A 12500-nucleotide genomic window follows, 5' to 3' on the forward strand; every position below is an offset into this window, starting at 1 on the left:
AAAGGAACATACCTTTTAATTGCCGCTGATATCGTTTAAGTTCAGCACAATCCTCATCTGACGGTCTCTGCCTGGAAACCAAAACAGTTAAGTATACTATGAAACCAAATAAAAAAAAAATTGTTTCGAAGACATAAAGATCAATACATGAATCAAAAGAACACAAGTCAAGTTAAGGTTCTGAAACTGTAAGGGAAATGCACAATTCTCTCAAAATCTTGAAAGATATAAAGTGATTGTTAAATGAGAGGAAAGAACACAGTTTTGCTGATATTATTTTTCTAAACTCTCTCTTAATCTTAAAAGTATTCTTAAAACAAAATGATTTCTTTAGGGCAACGAATGATAAGTTAAAACAAAACATTCTCTATTGCTAATTTCTCTAAAAACGAATCTCAACCAATGCGAGTTTTTAGCATCGTCATAATTTGGCAGCTCGTTAATGGTTAAGATAAATGAACGAATTCAATCATATATTCTGATAAACATTATTACTATTATTATCATTATTAAGTTAAATCAACAATACATGCAACAGTATATAAACAGCAATGTGGGATAGAAAGCTAGAAATGCGTCTATTATATACTTTCAATTTTCAAAGCTTTCTATGCCAGCGATTCACGTTAGGGTACTGACAGCACTACCCACTAGTTATCGGCATTAGTGCTAAAAAAGCCGTCCGGTTTACTACGAAAACATTTTATACGTGTTCAAGTTGATTTTAAAACCAAACTGGAACAAAATTTAACATCTAAGTCTCTTTTAAATAATCCATTTAATCCGCAAATTTTTGTAGTTTATTACTTCATGCGAAATTTAAAACCCAGACAGACATAACGCAATCACATCTTTAAGTCGATCTGTAAGCAATTCAATATCCTGTAACCAGTTTTAGCTTAATCGAAGTCACATATTCCAAATTAAATTTTAAAACCAATTTATACATATTCCAATTGAATTTTGAAACCATATTCCAGCTGAATTTTGAAGGTAATTTACTTATATTCCAATTGAATTTTGAAACCAATTTACTCATATTCTGACAATCTTAAAACCAGTTTTTACACAATACCCCCGTAGTGGGTAGTGCTGTCAGTGCACCTCACGTGGGGCACTGTGGGAATTATTAAAGGTCTTTGCAGCGTCCTTTCAGCCCCTAGCTGCAACCTCTCTCATGTCTTTTACTGTACCTCAGTTCATATTCTCTTTCTTCCATTTGACTTTCCACCCTCTCTAAAAACTGTTTCCTAGTGCAACTGCGAGGTTTTCCTTCTGTCACACTCTTCAAACCTTCTACTGTCTGTCAATTTCCCTTTCAGCGCTGAATGACCTCGGGTCCCACGCTTGGCCTAAATTCTGTATTATATTCTATTCTGTACACTATTCAACATCGTCAAACAAAACAAACTACGCCAATTTATTTTCAAAGTACTTCAGTCAAATGGTCGCTCAAGCTGAAACTAGATTCCATTCCCACAGGAACGAACAACAACGTCGAGTGTCCGTACCCATTCACCAAAGTCGTGGACGAGTGTTTCTACGTGAGCAAGACAGGATTAGCATGGCACCCGGCTAGGCACCATTGTCAGGGCATGGGTGGAGATCTAGCTGCCCCGTCCAACTTATATGCACTGAAGGCTCATCTCCTCGAAACCAGGGGTAAGTTAGTCAGTCTCTCTCTCAAATGAATCTAGCATACAACTGGGTAAAAATGATCAATTTAAAAGCAGCATAACTCTTAAGTTCTTAGACGTCATATAGAAAGGTTATTAGAAAGGTTATTCATACGCTTTCTAAATAATCTAGCATGAAATTGCTCAAGAATAAATGATCCTTTGACGCATTAAAAACTATCTTTCCTTCGATGCTACTTTGGCTTGTTATCTGTTAATCAGCTCAGTGGTCTGGTTAAACTAAGATATACTTTTTTTTTTACGCGTCACCTACTCCGAGGTGCTAGTACTAAACACCGTATGGTAAATGTAAAGTAGATGGTGGACGGCGGCACGAAGATATTGTTTATTGGTATAATACTTTGATTCCCAGGGGGCTAGTACTAAACACAGAGTCCCAAGGACCTTCCGCCATGTTTAGTACCAGCAACTCGGAGTAGTTGACGCGTAGACAACAAGATAAAGTAGCACCCTTTCCTTATCGCAATAGCCCAGCGCTGTATTTCAGCGAGCAAAAATAAACGATGCTGTTACGGAATTCAAAGTAAAGTACTTTCTTCCCTTGAATTCTTCACGATGGGCCACTTAATTTAATGTTGGAAGCATTTATTGTTATTTTGCATTGAATTTCATTTTTTTCTTGAAGAAAGATATTAGCCATCAGAGCTTAATAGTCCTAAAACGCATAGGAAGCAGTATTTGATATTAATTTTCAAGCTCAGCAAAAGTTGACTATTACTCTTGGATTAGCTTTGAAAGTACCAGTAATGGTACGAATTTTTAAACAGTATTTATGGTGTGTTAACCCAGTGCGTTATCGGTTGCAGTTCAGAATTTTGAAATAACTATTAACAGTGTAATGCACAAGATCTTTTGAACACAGCTATCAGGGGGTTGAACTCTTTTTGTGTATTCGCTCTTATCGCACATCTTCATAATTTATCAGTCAAAATAACTATTTATGAGACGGCCAAATTGTCTGCTGAAATACACTTAAAAGAAATCTGTCTGACTTTAAAAACCATCCGGGATATAAATCGTAGGGTAGAACTCTCCAGCCGTTATAAATCAAGTAGTGAAAACTGCAGTAGCCATTACAGGGGTCTAGAGAGAGTGACGTCGAGTCATAATGAGGCCCAAGAGCCAATAGGGTGAGAGAGTGAGTAATTATTTTCCATGCTGCATAGAAATCTAGTGTGGACAACAATGACTCATTCTGAGATCCGAGAGTCGGCTAAACCAGTGGTCTAGGAAGCAGCTGAGCGAAAAACTCCGCCATCACCTTCTGCTCAATTATCCTCTCATGTTGCAGGCCCCAAACTCCTCTGGATTGGAGGTATTGACCATGGCATCAACGGAGGGTGGCAATGGGTCACCGGGAGGTGGTGGACACGGAGGAATGGTCTACAAGTCGCCCGAATAACAACAGGCCGACGGAAAATTGCCTGACCATCCGCAGAGATTTCCACCCGGCTCTCACCAACCTCCCGTGCCACAAGGCGCAATACTTCGCCTGTCAGTACCGCTTCTGAAGTCTCATCTTCATTTCGCTCTTCTTGTTTTTTCGCTTTCGAATGGCGGGAATGTTTAAGGAGCCATTGCAAGGAGATGCACGAAGTATATGTGTGTCTGAGTTTGAGACTAAGAAACCAAATTTCACGTGCTAAAGTCTTTCTTTTATTTGTTTATTACATATCACCAACCACTCTTATACATTCTTTAACGTAGTGGCAATTTTAATGAAATCTCATCCTTTAATCTGTGATTCAAATACGGTAAGACAGACTAACTAATGGACTAAACACTACAAGCAGGCGTTTCAACAAGTATGGACATGTACTTCAAAAATACGATACCTGTCAAAATAGTTATTTCAGAGATAAACTACTAGAAAATTACTCAACAGAATCATTTATACTGCATATTACCTGATTAATGTGTATGATTAGCTTTCATAAAGTTAATTATAACACTTTTACGGATGTTAGGGTCATGTTATTCTTGATATATTTAATGTATTTAAGGCAGCCTTTTTTGTCTGATGAAAAATATTAAGTGTAGCCTGTTTGTTCACTGGTTCTTTTTCAGGGAAATATATAGTAATCTCAAATCTTTTAATTCAGTTTTTTTTTTGTAAGTAAATGAATGATTTATAGTCTGTTAGTTCAACGGCGATTTATTTTACGTGGATAAAAAATAATTTAGTTTTGTTATTTATTATTTATTTTAGCCAAATAAATTATAACTGTTAAGATTAAGTGTATATCTGTACCTTAACACCATATTAGCTATCTATTTATACTGACGTTTCTGAACTCCAGTCAAGTTGAAGGAAAATGTAATTTCGAAAAAAAAGTGTCAATAAAAATGATCAAGATAACATGGTTAGAGTTTGTCAACTCTCTGTTGTCTGCAAGAATTACACTTTGGACTTGATATCCAGGTTCACTACAAGTGTCTTTAAGCACGTAGGAGCGTGATATTTATTCATAAGATCAAACCTTTTCATATGGAACAGGCCTAGAGGGGCCACTGACTTGAAATTCAACCTTCCGGGAAAGAAAAACTGACAGAACGAAGCTATCTGAGACGATTTCCCTTTAACGATCACTTGAGTGTGTTGTCGCTCTAGGCTATGTGAAAGTTTCTTGAGAGAGCTGTGCATGGTTTTCTTTGGTGTATTTATTCTGTTAGCGAGCGCGATCCTCTAGACACCAAACAGCCGATAGCCCAATCGTCGTTAGAATTGCCCATACAACTTTAGGGTGGCAGTCGAGAAAATACTTAGCTAAATCAAGGCTACCATAGACTACGCATGTCCTCTTCCCTAACAGCCCCATTCACTCGTTCAAAGTATACCATATTATAGCTTCTTTCCGTCTCAACAGAAAGGAAAAAAAAAGTAAAAACGCGCTGAAGTTTCTTCGGCGCAATCAATTTTTCTGCATAGCTTATAATGCTGTATGAAACTCTCGATGTGCTGCAGTATGAAACTTTCAGCTAAGACCGGCCACCGGGGGCGCTCAGTTGCTCCCCAGATGCGGTCACGTGAAGGTGTCAGCAACGCCTCCAGAATTGGATCGGCGGTGCCAGACGCACGATCATGGGTAACTTTAACCTTAAATAAAATAAAAACTACTGATGCTAGAGGAAGGCAATTTGGTATGTTTGATGATTGGAAGGTGGACGATCAAAATAGTAGTTTTTAAGATCTGTGGGCGGAAGGAATAAGCCATCTCGATAATATTCTGTTACAGAAAACTAAAAAATAAAAACTTTGGAATTTATTGTATATATAAAATCTGCTGGTAACATTCGCCTTATTACAATCAGTAGCAAAAGCCCTCCACTGGAACCTGTGCAAGAAACACCAGCTAGCTTGCAGTAATAAGTGGTAAAACACCAACCTGAGGGAGTGATAGAAAGCGAGAGGGCAAAGATCCTCTGGGATTATGATACCAGAACAGATAGGGTGATACGTGCCAATAGACCAGACCTGACGCTGATTGACAAAATCAAGAAGAAAGTATCACATATTGGTGTTGCAGTACCATGGGACACCAGAGTAGATGAGTAAGAGAGAAAAAAATTGATAAGTATCGAGACCTGAAAACAGAAATAAGAAGGATATGCTATATGCCAGTGGAAATTGTACCCATAATCATAGGAACACTAGGCACGATCCCAAGATCCCTGAAAAGGAACCTGGAAAAACTAGATGCCGAAGTAGCTTCAGGACTCATGCAGAGGAGTGCGCTACTAGAAATAGCGCACATAGTGAGAAAAGCGATGGACTCCTAAGGAGGCAGGATGCAACCCGAAATCTCACACTATAAATACCACCCAGTCGAACAGGATGACTCAAGATAGAAAAAAAAAACAATAAAGAAAGGTTACCATTCAATTTAGCTTAATTTAAAAACGTAGTAAATTATATATGTGTAAATATATATATATATATATATATATATATATATATATATATATATATATATGTGTGTGTGTGTGTAAATATATATATATATATATATATATATATATATATATATATATATATATATATATATATAAGATTTAAATGAAATCGCAAAAATACCAACTAAGTATGTACCTGCATTTGCAAGCATCTATCGTTGCTTCACATTTACAGGTCTACGACAACAAACCTTTTAATAAAATAAGTACCATATATAGATCTTAATGCTAATTTAAAAATCAAAGTAAATTTTCCTCTGTTATATTTGTTCTGTTAAAGATACGTCCATGGTAACAAACCCTTCCAAATGATAAGTATATATGTAAATCAGGATTCAAATTCAATGTTCAAATTCTTTATTCCCCCCCACCCCTTCCCCCCGCCCCTCTCTCTCACATTGCTCTTTGCACTTACCCTCATTAAAAGCCCTATGGCTAAAAGATCCTGTAACCTGTATGCTTATGGGCCTATCCTTTGCTGCAACTGATTTCTATAGTTTTACATTAAATTTAATTAAAATCATAATTTTTTCATACCAAATGGATACAGCAAATGCTCCCAGCACTAGACCTAGTTAATAGTTTTCTTTCTGTACTGATGCTATACAATATAACTCTCCTGGAACTAGGCCTAGTTAGTCATGCTCCTACTGTACTGATGCTATATAAAGTAACCCCCAGCACTAGGCTCATTTAATCATGCTCTTACTGTAATGATGCTATATAATGTAACTCCCAGGACTAGGCCTAGCTACTCATGCCCTCACTGTGCTGATGCTTTATAACTCTCCCAGCACTTGGTCTAATTGACCATGCTCTTTCTGTAATAAATATTATCATCGGTTGTGAAAGCACTGGATGCGTCAAGGTGTTGATGTTTAACTGCAAAAGGACAAACATGAGCAGCTTTAATTTTTTCATGAGTAGGTCTAATGTCTACTTTACAGAAACCTATGGCAAAATTCAGGGCACTGCCACCCTTAAATCATCTATGGCTAGGGTTTTTACTGTATACGTCTAGAATTATTTCACTACATGAATAAAACAGACATAAGCAAGTTCATTAAATATGCTAAAGCCATGAGGATGGTATTTGTTAACGCACTTTTCAGAGTTCATGTTCCGGATGTTTGGTAAAGTAATTAACAAGTGGATCATGCATGAGAGAGAGAGAGAGAGAGAGAGAGAGAGAGAGAGAGAGAGAGAGAGAGAGAGAGAGAGAGAGAGAGAGAGAGTGCCTACAGCAAGGTCTAGGGTATTCTTCAGACCTCGGTTTACACTAGGTCTAGGCTTGCTTACTTGCTCGATGACTGTACACAACAAATGCTCTAGCATACATTGCTTTAATTTCTTAACAATTCCCAATAACACCGATTTCTTATTGCTTAATGAACTAAATAAGCTAGTGTAATTAACATCCTACCATGAATGAAATCCAATCTTTAAGAAAAACGTAGTCAGAGGAGTATCTGTTCCACACACACACCTTGATTGTTCATAGTTAACTGAACGTTTGTTTGTCTTCGTTTAGATTAGAGCTGGCGAAATACCAGAACGGCACGGCCCCTTACCTTTACAGCGGCCCGTAAGCGTGGTAAGGTGTGAAAGGTATTTGGTGGCCTGGTGGGAACAACCTAAGTCCGAATTCTGTACAGCAGAACCAGTCTTTGACCGGAAAATGGCTTTCGTCCAACCTACATTCTGACTTTCTGAGGTGACAGAGAGAGAGAGAGAGAGAGAGAAAAAACTCACTTTCCTCATTGCGTACGGGTTTGTTTGGGAGAACATTTATTGTATTTCAGAGTCTGTGGGCCTTATTAAATGTTCCATCACGCTTACAATAAAATAAAGGTGGGGCATATGAGAGACATTTCTACAAAGAAGCACTTTATCGTCACCGTCGGTTGTTGCATATTATCCATTCTTCTGGGGAAAACTTAGCATAGTGTAAAGACTCTATCGAGAACCTTAATGCTTTCTGGGGAAACAGTTTTTTTGTAGTTAGCTTGAATATGAATTCTTATAATTCTGTTCCAAATAAACTTTACATTTCTTTTGTAACTATGCCATCTAACGAAAGCAATATATGCAAGATAAAAGAACTTTTAAGTAGGTCTACAAAGGAAGAAAGGCTAGGCGAAACGATATGTTTATTTATTGACAGTCTATTGTATCTTACTAGGCTACCTACTTTGTAGAACGGAATAAACATCGGATAACCAAAGATAAAAGTAAAACAGTAGAGAGAGAGAGAGAGAGAGAGAGAGAGAGAGAGAGAGAGAGAGAGAGAGAGAGATCAGTTACTATAATAGTAAGGGGGTTACACTCTATAGAAAATGGCTATGTAAAGTTGCTATAGAAAACGAAATTTTATGGCTTTGAAGTGGATAACTTATACGAGTATATTTGACAGTCCTCTTCGCTTCTCATCTGAGTTTGTTGTTTTGAAAGATTTTACTTGCAAACAACTTGCATTAAAACAAAATATACAAGAAAACCACATAAAAATGATATTGATACTGACTCGAAAATGACAAATAGCCTTCACTGATACTGACTCGAAAATGACACATAGCTTTAGCCTTCACGGTGCAAAACTTTTCTTTATTTATAAGCTGCACTTTTCTTACGTGGACGTTTGAAAGAGAGTTATATTGCTTTTATGTTTCTAAGAATCATATGCACTGACTGAATATTTCCTAGACAGTGATCCACGAGGGTTTTCTAGGGTCGTTATCCAGGATAATATTCCTTGGGGATCATTATCTTTATGATATTTACAGTCTTTGTGTTTTTCCGGAAATCCCCAACGGGCTTGTACTAAACATGCCGCAAAGGTGGATACATACGGGGTTAAAACCCGGGGGGGTCACTATCGAGGGAAGATCTCACTGATTTATGTCTAGACTGTTGTAGTTACTGATCATTTCTCTCGCTCTCTCTCTCTCTCTCTCTCTCTCTCTCTCTCTCTCTCTCTCTCTCTCTCTCTCTCTCTCTCTCTCTCTCTATGACCCAAAAGAAATTCCATTGGTAGCTACTGACCTAAACTGTGCCTAGCTTCAAGCTACCCGTTGTTCCAAGATTTCTTTATAGCAGAATTAAAAAATACACTGATTTTCTAAGGACAAAATTCCATAATGGTCTGCGAAACTTAATCATTATTCGTAATACCTCTTATGCAAAGAAAGGATAAAAGCAATGGTGTTACTGCCACTTAAGAATTTTTTTTTTTTTTTTTTGCCAACTTTAGGATGTTGTCTTTCGTTCTGCATGTCAGCAACTCTCTGTGGTATTAATCCTTTGGACATAGCCTAATAGCTGTAAATGTGGATTTAAGTTGTTACAATAGTGATAAATTATCAAGACCCTCTTTCGTAAGCAATTTTTGACAGAGAATATCCTATAGCAGTTAGCTGGCTTCATGGCAATCTTGTAGGAGAGGTTTGACTTTTGACAGGAATGAATCAAAGGCTCTTGGTCTCTTCTGCATTACTGCCTTCACTTCCTCATATTTTTTTGGTGTCTATTAAAAGATAGCCTCTCTCCCTCTCTACCACCCGGCCACCTCCGCCCCCACCTCACCGACAAACAAAAGACCTTCTCAGTCGTAGATGTCACAGCCGTCAGCTATTCAGTTTCCATGTTAATCTTGCACATAGTAACAATGACCTCTCATAATGCCTCACCCATATGGCTTATGTGCATGGAATTAAGAAGTGCTGCTAACCCCAGAAAGTTGATTATGCAACTTTGCTAGCAGTATTGGTTCCTAATTGAGCTCCTTATAAAATGAAGGGAATGAAGGAATTTCTCTGTTTCAAGGAACTTGCAAATGTTGCGATTTCCTTTGAATAGTACAGCTCACTCACTCCACTGGCTTCTCGTGCAACAAAGCCTTCGACAATATTAACTGATTTTCTTAACTTGGCATCGCAACGTCTATGGTAATTTTTATTAAGCAACACCCAAAGCACATACGGAAACTTTCCAAGGCCTAGGAAAACGGTCCTTTTAGCAATATAGCAACAAGTGGAAAATGTTAGAGGATCTAGTCAGAAAACCGCACCAAAACCTGATCAAGCTAATATAGCCTAACATATGATGCTTGTGAAGGAACTCTTCATCTATTAATTTTGTGGTAATTCTGGTTCTTCGTTCCGCATTAGTCCTGGAAATTTTATACATTGTTAAATATTTATTTCTACTATTTGATTTTATTTTTTATAGAAGTGCAGCAGTTTCAATACAAACCCCAGTATGAGAATATATCTTCATTTCCTTTTAAATGATCATAAAATACTGAATGAATTTTGTAAAGGACGTTCGTCCTTCTCTTAGTCTAAATACTTTGCAAATGCTACAGAATCCTGATCACGACCTTCGGCAATGAGATATTTTAATGTATAAAATCTGTTTTATTTCGTAGACATGTGTATAAACCGGAAGAAAACATCCAGTATTTGTTCTTTATTAAACATTTGGTCAAATCAGAATGTAAAAGAATCCTTGTTTACACTCAGTGGCTATTGAACAATCGGAACTGGCAACCTTTCAAACTTTAAAGGAATATGAATCTAAGTAAATTGATTAATTCTGTAATTGAAGCTCAAGGTGATTACCTACATGTCCATTATAAGATGTTTCAAATTATCATGTTGATAGTTGTCGATCTTCTTGTCGAATATATTGGGCTAAAGCATTATTGCTTGAGGTATAAATGATCATATGAGTCTAGCTACTTTAATATAATCAGATCAGTAAATCACATGGACAGAAGCTAATTATATACAAATAATTTTCTTAACACTTTCCTTCTTTACCTTGAACTGTAAGCATCTACCTCTTCTTCTGTGGTCCTTAATGGTCACCAATAGAAGGCCTCAGGTCTTTTTTACAAAAAATTAGTCGAAAACTCTGTGTCCAGCCAGAACTTCAGATAGCACCATGCAGTCTCCTAAGGCAGTACCTAGTATAAGAAACTGGCTGAAGCCAGATTTTATGTAGTTCGTCTGTAATCCCCTCTATCTAAGAGGGTAAACGAGTTGGCAGTAGTAGTTAGAAAAACGACTATAAGGACTGGATTTGTGTATTTTCATTTACTATATGGAAGATAATGGAAATGATGAGCTAAAGGAGCTTCTGCATTGAAAGGAACTTGTAACTGTTGCAATTTCTCTTGCAGAGAACAACGATGTCCCTCACTCAGTTTGGTGACTTATCGGACAACAAGGCCTACGGCAAATTAAATTATCAGCTGTCAGCTGGGGTCCTGTAGGTACCAGAAGAGCTGGAACTCCCGGATCTATTTTGATGAGAATTGTGAGAAGGGAGGCTGAAGATGAATGGAAATTGTGAAAGACAGACACAGGAAAGACGATACTTGCGGGATCTCACAGAGGACCTTTGTCTCACGAGGCGTTGAAGGCGATGATGATGAAAGTATCATTGTAGCGTCTTTACTCAGGGACTACCTCCAACAAGGAACGTCATCAAAGGCAGCTACTAAAACACCAAGACCCACAGCTATTCCTTGACCAGTACCCAATGTTATGTTAAGAGCAGCTTATAGCAACTTCCTGATTCAGCCAAAGGTAGCTCTTTTAGCAATATAGCAATGCCCCTTACAGTCACCCACAGGAACACCTTTTCCAGCAACCATGGCAATATGAAGATCAGTGTCTCTTTGCAATGCAAGTAGCAATTCCCATTCTTTTCAATGCTTGCAGCAATTACCAGTCCCCTTTCCCATACTTATAATAATTTCTAATGTTTCCAGTAATTTCATTGTAATTCCTACTTATTTTGCTTTGATTGCAGTAATTCTACTCATTTTTGGAATGCCTGCAGAAATTCCCTTCCTTTTGCTACGCTCTCAGCAATTCCAACTTCATTTTTGCAGTGGTTACAGCAATTCCTACTCCTTCGCAGTGCTTGTAGAAATTCCCATCCTGTTTTGCGACGCTTGCAGCAGTTCCAGCTCAGGTTATTTGTAGTGCTTGTAGCAATTCCCATTCCTCTTGCAATGCTTGCAGAAATTCTCATTCCTTTTGCAATGCTTGCAGCAAGTCACATTCATTTTAATGCAATGGCTGTAGCAGATTCTACTACTTTGGATTTTTTGCATTAATTCCTACTCCTTTTGAGCAATGACTATGACAGTTCCCATTTCTTTCATTCACCCGTTTATTTTGTCACTTCGGAACTGGGCTAGAAAAGGACACTGAAAGGCCCGTCACACTGTGATGGGCTTTTTTGCGGCTGTATGAAGCTGCTGAAATTGTGGAAGTTTTCTGTATCGCGGTTCTTCCACGATTCAGAGATTATAATGTGAATGCGGCAGTGATCGTTTTTTCTCTGGAGACACCTCTGTTAGATGAAATAGCTTGATGAAGAACTAAATAAAAAAGTAGAAACGACCGTTATACCAAAACTGGCATTATATTAGTGATATTCTGTTGATTTATCAATTAATTTTCTTTGTGTTTTATTTCTTTTAGGAGTAAGTTGCTGATATTTCATTTCCCCAGGATTGATTTGAAGACATATTTTTGCTCCTCAAATTTTCTACAGAAGATTCTTTCATGATCATTGTAGGTAACTTGCAGCATAGTATTCTTGGTTAGTGTCGGCCATTCTATACATCTTTATTCCTTTGGCAGTGTACCACTTATTGAAAATAGGCTATCTTCAAAATAAAAGTGGAATCAAAATTAAAATTTATCTGTGATATAAAGTTATCAGATCAGCGACTGGATTGCCATTATCCGTATCTCCAAAGAATGGGTCAAAACTTCACCTTCAAGTACGAGCCAATGACCTATTAATTTTGAGTCGTATGGTTAATTCAGG

The 12500-nt window shown here is 37.5% G+C and overlaps 1 protein-coding gene and 1 pseudogene across 2 annotated transcripts in view; one reads left to right on the forward strand and one right to left on the reverse strand.

The window, feature by feature from the left end:
- Positions 1 to 3802, forward strand: part of LOC136847549 (C-type mannose receptor 2-like) — a 20547-nt pseudogene extending 16745 nt beyond the window's left edge.
- LOC136847703 (uncharacterized) overlaps positions 1 to 12500 on the reverse strand; it is a 423779-nt gene that overhangs the window by 113422 nt on the left and 297857 nt on the right. The window contains exons 1-2 of one of the 2 annotated variants that reach the window (XM_067119554.1): positions 7075 to 7153; positions 13 to 71 (exon numbers count right to left, since the gene is read on the reverse strand). The gene's annotated coding sequence lies outside the window, so the exon portion shown is untranslated. Of the gene's footprint in view, positions 1 to 12; positions 72 to 7074; positions 7154 to 12500 lie in introns of those variants that run through there. The other variant, XM_067119553.1, reaches the window with a different exon arrangement.

The sequence above is a fragment of the Macrobrachium rosenbergii genome, chromosome 17 (genome assembly GCF_040412425.1).
Source record: "Macrobrachium rosenbergii isolate ZJJX-2024 chromosome 17, ASM4041242v1, whole genome shotgun sequence".
NCBI classification, from domain to species: Eukaryota; Metazoa; Arthropoda; class Malacostraca; order Decapoda; family Palaemonidae; genus Macrobrachium; species Macrobrachium rosenbergii.